The sequence below is a fragment of the Equus przewalskii genome, chromosome 29 (assembly GCF_037783145.1).
Source record: "Equus przewalskii isolate Varuska chromosome 29, EquPr2, whole genome shotgun sequence".
NCBI classification, from domain to species: Eukaryota; Metazoa; Chordata; class Mammalia; order Perissodactyla; family Equidae; genus Equus; species Equus przewalskii.
The window spans coordinates 21,387,093-21,399,761 of NC_091859.1; the positions used below are offsets into that span (position 1 = coordinate 21,387,093).

Sequence of the window (12,669 nt, forward strand, 5' to 3'; positions counted from 1 at the left end):
TGAGCCCCCACAATCTTGTGAGCCAGTTCCACAAAATCTCTCTCTGTCTCTCTCTATCTCTGTCTGTCTCTGTCTCTGTCTCTCTCTATATATATGATATGATTTCCATGTGTGTGTGTGTATATATACATATACAGAACCTCTTGGTTCTGTTCCTCTGAAGAACCCTAACTAACACAAATCTGCTTTGAAGACGGACATGGTCTAGAAAAGTTGAAGATGGGCATAGCCAATTTCAGTTTTAGATATGAAGCCTGCAGTCTCTCTCAAAAGGGGAGTACTGGCATTTTGGTCAGGAGGTGTAAAATGGGATGGGGGTGTGGAACTTCTATGTGTGAAAGAGTATGGGGTGGGTGGGGGGAGTAAATATGGCAAAATGGCAAAATGGTTAAATCAGAGTTGGAGTGTGTTTCATGTTGCCATATTATTTTCTGCACTTTTCTGTATGTTTGAAATATTCCATAACTTTAATAAAAACAGTTTTAAAACAACTTCTGTTAAACAGGGTGGTGATGGAAGTGGCCCTGACCAGTTGGGCAAACTCACTCAATCAAACTCAAAGTGGAAAAGACAGTGTGCTCAGCAGAGAGCAGGAGTAGATGAGGAGTAGGTTTAAGGGGAAAGCGAATAACATTCAAGAGAAATCCATGACTTCCAGAAGTCCCTTCGTGCACAAAACATCCTTTGATTTTAAAGACGGCCAGTTCATCATTAACTGGCAACAGAGAGAATAGACATCTGGCAGATTAAACACGCGATCCACAGGACATCACTGGTCATGTTAACCTTCATCACTTGGTTAAGGTAGTGTTTGCCAGCTTTCTCCATTGTAAAGTTACTATTTTCTCTTTTCCTAGAGGTTTTTGAGGATCGCCTTGAAAAATATTATAAAATAAATGGTTAACTTGCTATAATATCAGTAGAACCTTTTGATGATTATTGCAATGGGTTTTATGAGATGCTGAAAGAAGATAGCACACAGCAAGGAAAAATTATACAAGGACTTAAGTGGGACAGAGGTCAGAAGAAATAAACAAGAGATGTTGCTTAGTCCCTCTTTGTTTGCTGTTTTTTCTACTCTGTCTTCTTGTCTTTGTCTTGAAAGCATTTTTTCTTCCTTCTCTGTTAATTGGCTTCTGCTAGGTCCAAGTGGGCAGTGACCACACCTCTATTTATTAATCAATGTATCCCCAGGGCCTATAACATAGTCAGTGATAAATAGATATTTAATGAAGAAGGGGAATGAAAAGGGGAGAAGTGAAAGAAAAAGAAGGGACGAGAAGAAAAGGGAAGAGAAAAGACGGGAGAAAGGAAGGAAATGACTGACCATGACAGATATCAATATATTCCTCAATATTTTTTTTTTGAGGAAGATTAGCCCTGAGCTAACTGCTGCCAATCCTCCTCTTTTTGCTGAGGAAGACTGGCCCTGAGCTGAAATCCGTGCCCATCTTCCTCTACTTTATACGTGGACACCTGCCACAGCATGGTGTGCCAAGCAATGCCATGTCCACACCCAGGATCTGAACCGGAGAACCCTGGGCCGCCAAAGTAGAATGTGTGCACCCAACCACTGCGCCACTGGGCCAGCCCTCCTTAATATTTATTTTATGTTCCACAATCTTAAGAGCTGAACTGATTTATAATATTTTTTCTTTCTCTCAAAATATTTTTCTAAAACTAGATTTTTAAAACTTGGTATCACTCTAAATTTAATCTTTTTCTATTAATGAGTTGCCCTAAATAAATAAAAGTTTTTACCATGCCTGCTTTAATCCAAAACAATTACTTTTGAATGGTGGAATTTCTAATTCCCTGGGATATGAATGGGCAAAACCCATTCATATCCAAAAAAACCCCCAAAAATGGCTACCCTCAAAATATGTACTACTATATACTGGACTTTGGACTACTAATATTCTTCTCTGTCCTTGTTTGTAGGAAATACACACTCAAGTATTTGGGTGTGATGGAGCATCATATTGGCAACTTACCAGCAAATGATTCAGGAAAAACAAAGTTTGTTGTATTATGCTTACAACATTTCTATGAGTTTGAAATTATTTCAAAACAAAAACAGTAACTTCCCCTCTATGAAAGTAACTAATTCATTTCCCAATGGCTAAAAAAAGCATACTCAATTAATTTATTATAGATGGAAGAAAAAAGAAAGGCCACATACCTGGTCACCATTGGTGAGGTTTTCATTCTCTGAAAGCATCATGGACATCTAAATTAAGACTATAGAGAGCAATGATACCTTATGCTCAGCAAATGTAGCATCTTCAGTGGAGCTCCCTATTTGGAAGAAGAGAAACAAGTACTAAGACTGCAATGTCAAGGTTTTATTGCTTTCCTCATCTATAATTCTCTACCATAGCATGTCTATGTGATAATCTAGATCAGAGCTGAGTCTGATCATTATTTTCATCAATTTGTTTATTCCTTCACTCACTATTGGCAAAGTGAAATACTACCTTGGGAGTCATCCAATTGAGTGGAGGGCTTGGGCCACACTGCAGGCAAGAATCTGCAGGCAGAAGGGTCAGCAGCGGGACTGGCATCCCGTGGACAGGCATGCGTGGGCTTGGCATGTCTACATACTTCATGGGTTGTACTCCAGAAGAGCATCCTCACCTCCCCCTCCTTGTGAGGAGAGCCTTGCATGTGAAGGAAAACTGGTCTGAGTTTGGGTGCCAGCTGCTCAGGGGAGTTACATACCAGTGCTGGGAACACCAGCTGCCCAGCACCACTAACGCTTGCAGCCCCTGTAGAGGGCAAGGGAGCCACCAAGCCCAGCAAGCTTGTTGCCAAGCAGCCCAGAGAGAGCCACAGGGATGGTCCAGCAGACACTCGTTTGTTTCACCACATTCAGTCAACATGGATCAGTAAACAATTATACACTTTTCTTTACCTTGCAGTTTATAGTAGGATATCAAATGTGTGGACACAAATACTACAGTAAAGTACATGATATGTCATATATACTTTATGAGTAGTCTAACATCAAGAATAGAGGAGCTTTCTACACCTTCTCATGTTTTCGGTCTCAGATTAAATGTCACCTCCTCAGAAAAGCCTTCTCTGACTTCCAGGAGGCCAATTCACTAAACACACATTTGCTGAATTACTGATTTCTTTTGAAATTTTCATTATATACAAGTCACTGCAGTCATTTTGCCACAGCTATTTTCTTCCAAGGATTTATCAGTTCTGCTCAGTTGATTATCAATTTTGAGTGTATTTTATATCAGGAACTCTTTGAGGGTGAATTTCCCATTAAAAAGCGTTTACTGTCTTCTCTGTTTTTGCACACTGGAGCTTTTCCTCTACCCTTGCCCATCAATGACAGTGAAATCATTGCAGTGACCAATCTGAAAAACCTGTTTTAGGTATTTGGCAGTTTTTAGCATATTTATCATTTGGCAAACTGGTCCTTAGACAAATTTAGGCAAAGAAGATCTTCCTGATCTAAGTTGGTTTCAATTTCCACCCCACCATTTCTCTATCTCCTTGCCCAGTTCATTTCCTTTCAGCACATAGTGGCTATAATTATCTCTTTGCTTTCTGTTATGTTTCCCCCCTCTCTAGATTGTCCCTTCCTTTTGGAACTGCTGCACCTACAGCCTCTAGAATAATGACTGGCACGTGGTGACACCATACATATTTGTTAAATAAATGAATGAAATTTTCAAGGAAGAAAAGATGTCTTTTGATATATTAACTAATTTAGTCCTCCCAAACCCTAGCAGGTAGAGTATCGTTGGCCCTACTTCAGAAATGAAGAACTCAGAGTGAGAAAGTCCACAGTCACTTCCACAGCTAGGAGGTGAAAGAGTCAGAATTTGAACTCAGGCAGTGCCTGCTCCAGAGTCCATACACTACAGTAAACCACCTCTAGTAGAACAGAGACATCCACGTTACAGAAAGACTCATACGGAGATATATAGACGTATAGGAAAGAAATATACATACATAAATAAAATATTCCTAGATTGATATTTCAAATAGTAACAAATCAAGAAACAACTTAAATGTCCAACAATCTAAGTATATGATAAATACTATGTAGCCATTAAATATATTGCTACTGAAACATTCCTAAAAATGAGAAAATATTTGTTATAACGTAAAGTAATAAGTAAAAAATAGGATAAAAATTTTATATATTATTCCAACTATATTAAAATACATACAAACTTATACATAGAGAGAACAAAGCAAAATGTTAACAGAACTTATTTCAGCATTGGAATTATAGTTGATAAATACTCCAGGATAAAGAAAGGTGTAATAAAGCTTGATAACAGTATCAATATATAACAGAAAATAGAATGAATGAAAACAGATGGCATATAAGAAGGCCGGTAAAATTATAAAAAGTAACCTAATTGTTAGAGTAGTTTCTGTCAGTGTGGCAGAGACCACTCTGTGTTCACATTTCCTTTTCCTCCTGTGCACTGCCAGACTACATTTCCCAGCCTTCACTGGAATTAGGTGAGGTCATGTGACCGTGTTCTAGCCAAGAGAATGTGAAAAATGATGTGTGCTGCATTAGGCCTGGCCCCCAGAAATCTCCCATGGATGATCCTCCATGCTCTTTCCCTTTCTGACTTCATGGAGATGAGCAGGTGACCTTGGAATCTGTGTGTAGGAGAAGGAACCTTGGTTCCTGGCCCACCACTTGGCAAAGAGCCACATGCTGATCAGGAATACTTGTTTTGGACTTTATGTGAGTGAAAAATAAATTTCTATTAATAAAGACATAGGGACTTATCTTTAATATATTGAGCGATGGTCTCAGAATGCAAAAGGGAAAAAAACAAGTAAACGACAAACGTGTAGGACAATAAATTAGATTACTACAGAAATACAAAAACATCTAAACGTTCACCGCTCTCAAATATCTTACAGTGAAGTTGGGGGATTATTATACACACAAATGAAGATAACAATTCTCAGAGCTGTAGACAATAAGTGCCAAATTAATGGTACAGCCAACAAATGCTTCTTAAGCAATTGGGATCCCTTTACTGTAGTTAAAAAAAAAAAACTTACATAAAAGGGGGCCAGTTCAGTAACAAGAAGGCTAGCTAGACTATAGATTAAAAGGAAATTATCAGTTTCACTTTGAATTACTGTGAATAGAAATTCTTAGATCTAGTAGTAGTTTCAAAAGATACATTAATAGAACACAAAGTTCTTAGCAAATTTAGTAATAGGTAAAATTATAAAGACTCTTTCACACCACCCCGCCTCCATAAAAGCAAATGATTCCTATTATAATACTCTACTATTTAATTTATTCTATTCTTCTGAGTGAGAAGGGTAGGCACCCTGCTTCCCTTTGTTTTAGGCTTCACTATACATATATTTTCAGAACGTTTGAATTGGTGCAAATTCTTAAAGTCCATGTCTACCAATTCAGTTGCTCATTATTTATTCATTCAAGAAATTTACTATGATGTACTAGCGAATCTATTATGTGTATGCTAGGCAATGACTAGTAGTAGCAATAAACGAGTTAATGAACAAAATCTTTTTTCTCTAAAGTATAGTTAGCATTAAAACAGGATAAGCGATGTAGAGCTCACGTGACAGAATAACTAATGATGGGGAGGTAAAAGAAAGCTTCAGATCTCAAGTGTCCATTTGAGCTGGACCGTGGAGATGAGACGGAGGAGGAATTTTCCAGGGAGAGCCAAAAGGAGAAGGTCATTTCTAGATGGAGAGATATCATGTCTAAGTACATGGAGTTGTGGAACAGCATGGCCTGTGATTCAAAAGCACACTTTGTGGTTGTGGGACAGAAAAGAAAGAGATGAAGCTGGAAGGAAACTTTGGCAAGGAGTTTGTTTTAGGCAGCTGGTAAGGGGAACCAACAAAGGTTGGCGAGCCGCAGAGAAGCATGTCCAGATCTTCATTTGATTTTGGAGGAGGGGAGGTGGGAGATACTACTGGCAACAAGGTAGCAGATGAAACGGTAGAATAACAAGCTTTATTTTTAAAAATTTGACTCAATGGGAACATTTGAGAGATGAGGGAGGTGGGGAAAGATTGTAGGGCACAGCAGACTGGGAGAAATCCCATGAGGTTTTGGTTTGTCTCATTTGTGTTGAGAACAGTGAAGTCCCCAGTTGAACATATTCACTTCAAAGGGCCTGTGTGTGGATTAGAAATTTTACTCAAAACTCACCACTGCCACCCCGTGGAAGTATGGCAAAGAACCAAACTGTGTTTAAAGTCAATATTTAATGCTGGTCATCTGGTTGAGGGGTTCCTAGACTTTTTACCCGCAAAGACTTCTTTTACTACCTAGCCTCCCCTCCCGCAATTGATTTGGTGATTTATGAAACTAAAAAACATCATTTGTTTTCCATTTTTATAAATCAGATACATATGTAACGCTGATCAGAGCTTCTGATCCATGATAATCAACTAGTATTCATATTTTGACTTTCATTCTAATCAAAAGCCAAGCAGCATGAGGTTTTAATGAGTCTTACATAGTCTCCCTTAGATAAAGAGATAAATTTGTTAGTTGTTTTGTTTGTTTGTTAATAACAAAAATAGTTTGCGGGGCTGGCCCAGTGGCGTAGCAGTTGAGTTCGCACACTCCGCTTTGGCTGCCGTGGGTTCCCAGGTTCAGATCCCAGGTGCAGACCTAGCACCACTTGTCAAGCCACACTGTGGCAGCATCCCACATAAAACAGAGAAAGGTTGGCATGGATGTTAGCTCAGCGACAATCTTCCTCAGGCAAAAAAAGAGGAAGATTGGTGACACGTCAGCTCAGGGTCAATCTTCCTCACAAAAAAAAAGTTTGCAAAGCCTCAATAATACCTGCAAAGTGATCCAAGTCTGAGAGCCTGTGTATATAAACCATTGATCTAACCCAGTGGTTTTCAACAGGGGGCAAGTGTGTCCCCCAGGGGACACTAGGTAATGTCTGGAGACATTTTTGGTTGTCACAGCTTGGGTGGAGGGAGTTGCAACCAGCATCTAGTTGGTAGAGACCAAGGATGCTGCTATAATACATACATCCTACAATACCCAGGACAGCGCCCACAATAAGAATTGTCAGACCCAAAATAATAGTATTGAGGTTGAAAACCCTGATCTAGACCAATCCCTTCATTGCACAAATGAAGAAAATGAGACCCAGAAGAGTTAAATGACTTTTCCTTTTATTTAAAAATTTCTAGTTTAATTTGTAATTAGGCAATACATTCAAGGATTCCAAAAACAGGACATATAAAAAGGTATATAGGACTTGAACAGACACTTCACCAAAGAACATATACAAGAGGCCAATAAGCACACGAAAAGATGCTTCACATCATTAGTCACCAGGGAAACGCAAATCCAAAGCACAATGAGATGGTTTATTATTATTACAATTACTAGGATGGCTATAATAACGTTTTAAAAATGGAAAATAGTAAGTGTTGATGAGAATGGGGAGAAGATGGAACTCTCATGCATTGCTAGTAGGAATGTAAAATGCTGCAAGCATTGTGGGAAACAGTTTGGTATTTCCTCAAAAAGATTAAGCACTGAATTACCTTATGACCCAATAATTGCCCTCTTATGAATATATCCAAAAGAACTGAAAACAGGTACTCAAACAATACTTGTATATGAATGTTCACAGCAGCACTATTCACCATAGACAAACGGTGGAAACAACTCAAATGTCCATCAACAGATGCATGGATAAGTAAAATGTGGCATATATACACAATGGAATATTACTCGGCCATTAAAAGGAATGAACTACTGCTATATGAACCTTGAAAAATATTACAGTAAGTGAAAGACAGCAGACACAAAAGGTCACATATTGTATAATTCCATTTATATGAAACATCCAAAATAGGTAAATCCATAGCGACAGAAAACAGATTGGTGGTTGCCAGGGGATGAGGGGAGTGACTGCTTAATGGGTACAGGATTTTCTTTTGAAGTGATGAAAATGTTTTGGAACTAGATAGAGGCGGTGGTTGCAACAACATTGTGAATGTACTAAATGATACTGAATTGTAGACTTTAAAACGGTTAATTTTAAGTTACTTGAATTTCACCTAAATAAAAAGTTTAAAAAAATGTATACAATGTGAAAAGCTTATTTTGTCTGCTTTCAGCCCAGTTCCTACCACACCCTTAGGTAACCAGTGTTCTCAGAATCTTAGGAATCCTGCAGAAAATTGATGCACATACAAACAGATGGATTGATTCTTATCTTCCTTTCTCTTTTTTATCCAGAACTAGCACATTATATAACTTACTCTGTGCCATGCTTTTCTCAGCAATTTATCTCAGAGATCTTCTGTGACATGGACACTCTTGAACGTTACAGACCAGTTATTTAGTAAAATGTTCCTCAGTCTTGTTTGTCTGATATTTCCTGATTATTAGATTCAGATTATGTGTCTTTGGTTAGAGTATTACAGAAATGCATCTTCTTATTGCATCTTACCAAGTGGCACACTAGTAGATTTGGCCCATTGCTAACGATGGTCATTTGATCATTGGATTAAGGCGGTGCCTGCCAGGCTTCTTCATTATAAAGTTATTTTTCCCCTTTGTAATTACTTCGCAATCAATCATATAACATGTGCTATTCAATATAGTATAACAATGTTTTCAATGATATCTTCTGCTATCTCACATACTGTCCTTTTTATATAACTTTACGTATATGAGTAAATTTTGTGTCAACTCAGACCTGGGCAGTCTCACTCGTCTCCCAGGTCCTGCCTCTCTGGTGACTGACTACTCCATCTGGTCCCAGGTTCCTCCACCTGAGGCTGACACCTGAGGCCCCTCCCATTTCACTAAGCTGAAAGGCCTGGGAGCTGATGTCCTCAGCTAAGCCCAGGTGCCACAACTTTTGGTGTGGAGGAGTTAACTCCCTCCTGGTGCTTAAACCAGGGGGGGCCAGGTGATAAGACAGAACCAGCAGATAAATGCCCTCAGTACCTCCCTCTGATGGACTGTTCTAACGCATAATATTTCAATAAAGCCTGTCCAGAGACATCCTGCATGGCCAAGCAACTGGCTGTCTCCATGAAGGAGCAGTGGCCACTTTGATAATATAAAACCTAATATTTCCTCCTAATTTTACCTTCTTGCTTCACTCTTACTGCCCTGGGATTTTGCCTGCCACTAAAGCAGTGACACTTAAACTTTTCCTTGGGGTCCATTTTACAGGCAACATGGGCTTGACACCATGGGAGGAATTCCTCTCCAATCAGAATAATAGAAATGACTCTCCCTTTCCTGAATAATTTTTTTAAAATATTATGGAAACTGGATCATGTAACCAATCATATTTCTCTTTGCTCGGACTCTGTAAGTTTAGAGACAAATGTGCAGCCCATCTCTAGCCAGTGCATAAGGCAATATGGTGTAGATGTCTGTATTCTAATTTTCTATCTGGTTCTACTACTTTCCCTTCACCCTTTGTTACTTCATTCTTTTTGTGTTGTTTCTTATAAGTCACTTCAAATCATTTGCAGAATAAAGCAGAAGATAAAGAACGTAGCTTAATATGAGAAAAGCATTCAAATGAAAGACAGAGGCTATCCTGGGTCTCTCTCTAACTTATGGTGCGACTGTGCTTTCATCATCTATGAAATTAGAGGTTTAGATTAGATATCTCTAGGGTTCTGTCCTGGTTTAAAATTCAGTGATTCATCAATGCCCACTCAAGAGGTGGAGCATACTTGGCTCCTAACCACAATGGTAGAAAGAGTATGGGCTTTGAATCACCAAAAAGACTTGGATTCTAATCTAGGTTTAGTGGCTGTATGATTGAGGAAGTTAACAGATTTTGAGTCTTAATTTCTTCACTAAACAAAACACCACGTCTCTTAGGTTTGACAAAATATGCCTAAAAGCTCTACCAGACAGAGGCACTCAAATCTTGCTCCCACCTCCCCCTTTAAATCGAATATGTCCATGACTGATTCTGACCATAATCATAGAAAAATAAAATGTTGAGATTATGGGAATAAAGAAAATAAAAGGAAGGGCTCATCAATTTCAAAAGTAACTTTCTAAAGTCTATGCCCCTTCATCTTGTATTTATACTTGTACTTCCATATATCTGCTTATTTGGACTCTACTCAAACACATCGTGAGGAGAGGCAGCATCGTGTAAAGGAAAAATCTGAGGCTCTGGAGACATTTCACCTTTACATGGCCTTTAGCAAAAATAACCCCTCTGAATCTGTCTCCTCATCTCTAAAATGGGGCTAATAATACCTACTTTGAAGTGTTGTAGGATTCAAATAAGGTAAATTACATGAAATAGCCTAGCAAAACATGGCAGGCACTAAATGTGTATCGGTTCCCTTCTCCTCAAAGAGGTTTTCAAGTTCCGTAAGGGCAGAGATCGCATGTCCACTTTATTCACCTCAATACATATTTCTTGGTCATTTAATAAACTACTTTTTAGATGTTTGTTTACCACTGAAATTTTGGGGTTACATGCTGAGTAGAACTCAGGCCTTACCAAACTGTTCACCCTAATTAATAATTTGGGACTGTTTCCTCAAAATGTGCTCAAAATGTAATCTATCTCATCTTCAAAAAATATAAACCCTGTTATTTCCCTCTTATTAGAACCAATGATTCTGACGGATATTCTGTTGAGCCATATGCTAACATGGCAATAGATATTTTTAAAAGCCTTTAAAATAATAATGTCTTTTAACCCAGGAATTACATTTCTAAGGATTTATTGTAAAGAATCAGAGATACACTCAAAGACTCATGTATAAGTATGTTCAAAGTATATTGTCTACAATGGGGGAAAATGGAAACAGTAGAATGATTAATAAATTATCACATATGCATAATACAGAATATAAAATGCATCATACAGAGACATTAAACTACATTTTAGAATAATATATGAGAATTTGCTCAACATAAAGTGAAGAAAAATTTTTAAAAACCATATGTAGAAATCCTGCTTAAAAAAAAAAGTGCGTGTGTTATAATAAATAGGACACCAAAAAAGTTGACAGTTGTTTTCTTTGATTGGTGAGATTAGTGATTTTTGGTTTTTGTTTTAGAACTTTCTATACTTTCCAAATTCTCACAAAACGAAGGTAAGGCGTTTATAATTAGAAAATACTAATCACCTTATGCCCACTTTATTTTCAATAAGGTAAGATTAATATTTAACATGAAGAGAAAAAGCAACTTTGAACACAACTATCACTACATAGACTATGGTAAGATTTTGTTTCACTTCACTGAGAAAATGGTTCAAAAAAAGTCAGACTTCTAAAATACATATTGAGCTTCTGAAAGGCAGCTTTATAAAGTAGAAAAAGCAAAGAGTTTTCAGGTTGAAAGCCAGCTGTGCAGCCCTGGGCAAGCCACCTGCGGACCTCTTTCCTCCTGTCTAAAACGAGGCCATAACCAGCAAATCACAGACTGAGGGGTAAGAGTGCCACTACAACACTGAAAGAGCCTGGCACATAGTAGGAACTCAAAGTCTGTACAAAGGCTAAATATTCACTAAAGGATTCTGAACTAAGGGGAAAACCCACTGAATTTTGGGGGCAAATAATTCCAACTGTACGGCATAAACTACACTAAAACAAAATTACTGTGTTTTGTCAGCGTTCGCCATTTACATGGACAATATTAAAATAATAGTTAATATCTACTGAGCCCTTCACGGACAAGCACAGTCCCAACCTCTTTCACATTAATTATGTAACCTCACAACCCCGTGGACAGTACTACGGTTTTTAAAGGCTGGTACAACTGCGGAAATAAAAGCCTTCGGGGGTCAAGAAATTACCCAAAACTCTCTCTATGTGATGGACGGAGGTCTGAACTCAGGCTGCCTCCAAAGTCTGACCCACTCCTCCCTATGCCGAAATACGAAACATTTAAACCTCAATTCCAAATTGATCTGCTTAAGAGCCGCAACAACAAAACAAAAAACAGTACTACTCAAGAGTGCGATTCTCCAAGAACTGCATTTAGCACTTCAGATCAGAGTGAGCAGCAAGTCTGCACCGGGGAAAAACAAGTGAGATTCTGACAAATACCATCAGAAGGATCGACCGTGATACGGGAAACACCCCCACGTCCTGAATTACAAACGCACGTAAAAGGCCCCACCGGGTCTCTGCTGGCAATGCAAAAGGAACAGATGGACAGGGAGACCACCACACCATCTTCTAGACTCAGTTTGACCTCACCTAAAGTATATTCTGTACTTGACTTTTCTCGGTGCGTTCCACCTCCCTCAGTCTAGTCTTGCTTCTCCCGCTTCCTTTAGTGGTTGAAGTGAGCACCACGGAAGACAAGTCAGGCGGAAGGGGACCGTGGTAGAGGAGCCCCCACATCACAGGATCGTGGGAAAGTAAGGAAGAAACTCCAGAGCCCCGAAGTCGTTCTCACAGGTGTGAAAGGACAAAGGAAACCCCCATTAGCCAAATTGGCGAGAAATTACGTCCGCTGTATAGGACACACGGCACCTCTCAGCCCGACCCCCGATGCAGGCGAGCAGACGGGGAACCCGGACCGGCCTCACCGCCTCTCAGGCCTCGCAGGGACGCTGCTTGTTTCCCACAGGCCTGCGCGCCGCTAGAGGCACAAACCGCGCGTTACCACTGGTTGCCAGGAGACCCTGCCCAGCC

At 39.2% G+C, this 12,669-nt stretch overlaps 2 protein-coding genes across 6 annotated transcripts in view; one reads left to right on the plus strand and one right to left on the minus strand.

Moving 5' to 3' along the window:
* Nucleotides 1-12,635, minus strand: part of NTN4 (netrin 4) — a 170,672-nt gene extending 158,037 nt beyond the window's left edge. For all 5 annotated transcript variants that reach the window (XM_070600200.1, XM_070600196.1, XM_070600195.1 and 2 more), the window contains exons 1-2: nt 12,229-12,635; nt 2,183-2,298 (exon numbers count right to left, since the gene is read on the minus strand). The gene's annotated coding sequence lies outside the window, so the exon portion shown is untranslated. The remainder of the gene's footprint in view (nt 1-2,182; nt 2,299-12,228) is intronic.
* SNRPF (small nuclear ribonucleoprotein polypeptide F) overlaps nt 1-12,669 on the plus strand; it is a 56,663-nt gene that overhangs the window by 37,418 nt on the left and 6,576 nt on the right. The window lies entirely within an intron of this gene.